The following is a 2,507-nucleotide window of genomic DNA, read 5'->3' as shown; positions in this document are numbered from 1 at the left end:
TGCAGAATTCATTACAGGTCCTTTTACCCTGAAACAGACAGATGTAATTTCTAAACAGGAAAAAAATAATTTACTAAGCACCTGGCATTACAAAGTACATGCACAGAGAAGCCTTTTAATTGCAACTACATTTTTAAATACTGAGTAGATACTCAGTAACTTTCATTTTCCATTGTGTTAAGTCATCCTGTTCTGTCAGCATTGAACACTTCAGTGAAGACCTCAGCCAGAGGCACAGCAGCTCCAGAAAGTTCCTTGTTTCACAAACACGTGTGTGAAATACACAAACAAGACCCAGGTGTTTCAGTATCACATTTGGTATTTAGATCAAGACAGATGTTAACCATGAAGCCATGAACGGTATCTTCCTCATGAAATTCTCATTAAACAATTGTCATCTTTTGAAAAAAGCAGTTGTCCCATCAAAGGAAAAACAACATTTAACAGCAACCTGAGGAGCTTTTCAGCAAAAAAAGAGGCTTAAATATTAAATAGTAACAGAACACTGAGAAGAGAGAAGACAAATACTCAAGTTCTAGGAGTTATCCTTTTAAGGGGTTCCAAGTCATTTATTTTAAGCTCATTCATCCCTTCCAGTTAAATCCCAAACCAATTACACACACATTTTAATTAGTAGCCACATAGCAAACACGTGCAACATATTTATTCAAACTTCCAGAATGAGGTTGAAACATATCCTGCTGTCACCTTATGAATGGCTTTAATATCACACATTTCAGGGAGCACATTGCTGTGGATATATGCTTCCAGATATGAGGTTATTTTTTGCCCAGCCATTTTTCCTTAATTAAAATTCTATCAGTGAAGACAGCACAGGGCAATAAAGACTCAATTTCCATTTCTTTTAGTCTGGTGCTATTTTTCAACAGAAAGGTAATCTTTGTGGCAACAGAAGCTCAACGCATCATTCCTATGTGCTATTGTAAAGCAATGAAGTTCAGAAGAAAAGCTAGTCAAGACAAAAGCCATTTAATGGAAAGTGGTCAAGACTATAGAAACTCAGGTGTTCACAAGCCATCATCTGCTGAACAGGTTAAAGCCGTTAGTTAATGACCACTTAGAAGCTTTATCCATCCTGCAGATTATACTTTGCCTTTATTGTTCCTTCCAAATAGTTTAAAACAACAAAGTGCATGTCTGCTTCAGAGCTAGAGCTACTTCTACCATCACAAAGGCTGGAAGAGAGTTACATACGGAGCACTGTGTTATATTTAATTCTGAAAAGCATCTAATTCAGCTACTGCTGGGGTTTCTTAGCAAGAAGAAAGGCACCACTTACTTCTCATAGCATCACAGGAGACAGGCATCGTCACCCAGGATCGTTCAAAAGCTGTGCTCCAGTCACTGCTGGTTCAGTTTTGTTTATCCTCTCAAAGCCTGTTGCCAAAGTTCCCGCCGGGTCTGTACTACACAAGCACCTGAAGACAAAAACATTCCTAAAATATTACTTATGTCGGCGAGAGGATCGCAGCTGACGCCGTCTCTCCGGATCGCTACTCACCCACGCACGCGGTACGTCCCCCGGGACCGAATACCGCTCACGTTTCCCGAGCGCTTTGAGGTCCGATCTGTGTCGGATGAGCCTATTGAGAAGACTGGGTACTTCCCAGGGGTATCAGAGCAGTTGAATTCTACCAACTCGGAAAGATTATTTCCATTTAAAATTGTTTTCCTGCGCTGTCCTCGAGAGCAGTGCCTGCGGTTGGGGGGGGGAAAGTCATAGCGAAATAGCTCCATCATCCAAAGTTTCTTCATTTATGCCCCTAACAGCAGCACTTAAGTCACTGTTCTCCCCCAGGACCTGGAGTTACTTTACGTCCCTCATCTCTTCGCTACGGTTTACAAAGAGGACACGCTTTTAAAGCCACCCAAAGGGGCAAAGCCGCGGCGGGCCAGCAACGCCGCCTCCCTCGCGGCCCGCTCGACCTCCCCTCAGGCTGGGGCGGGAGGGAGGCCCTGCCGCCACGGCGCCTCCGAACCTTCCAGAACCCGCACCGCTCCCTCTCCCAGCGCTCCTCGTCCCTCTCCCGCCCCGGCTGGAGCAACCCGCTCAGTTTTAATCGGGGTGAAGCGCAACCGTATTTCGGTTCCGTTAATTCGGGGCGGGGGGGGGAGGGTCTGCCAGGCCCCTCCGCCGGGCTGCGGCACCCCGGGAGGGCAAGGGCACTGGGGCACCTCACGCCCACCCAGAGCAAGAATTAAGAGCCGTGGAGGGACCGCCGGAGCTCTGCCCTCACCCCCGCGCCCCTGGCTCCACCAGCCCGACACCCCGCAGCTTCCCGGGCCGGTGCCCCCGGGGAAGCCCGAGGCAGGCCCCGCTCTGCCCGCACGCCGCAAAAAGGGAACCCCGCAGGGAGCCGTGACCCCGACGTGATTCGAACACGCAGCCTTCTGATCTGGAGTCAGACGCGCTACCGTTGCGCCACGAGGTCCTGCTGAGCACTATCACGCAGAGCTTTAGAACTCGCCCACCACGGGCGGCCTCC

The 2,507-nt window shown here is 48.5% G+C and overlaps 1 non-coding gene across 1 annotated transcript; it reads right to left on the bottom strand.

Moving 5' to 3' along the window:
* Positions 1-2,381: 2,381 nt before the first annotated feature.
* On the bottom strand, positions 2,382-2,453 carry TRNAW-CCA. Its single transcript has one exon. It is a non-coding gene; the product is annotated as a tRNA-Trp (tRNA).
* Between the last annotated feature and the right edge of the window lie 54 nt (positions 2,454-2,507).

The sequence above is a fragment of the Aptenodytes forsteri genome, unplaced genomic scaffold, assembly GCF_000699145.1.
Source record: "Aptenodytes forsteri isolate BGI_AS27 unplaced genomic scaffold, ASM69914v1 Scaffold142, whole genome shotgun sequence".
NCBI lineage: Eukaryota > Metazoa > Chordata > Aves > Sphenisciformes > Spheniscidae > Aptenodytes > Aptenodytes forsteri.
This window is presented reverse-complemented; position numbering and strand designations above follow the sequence as displayed.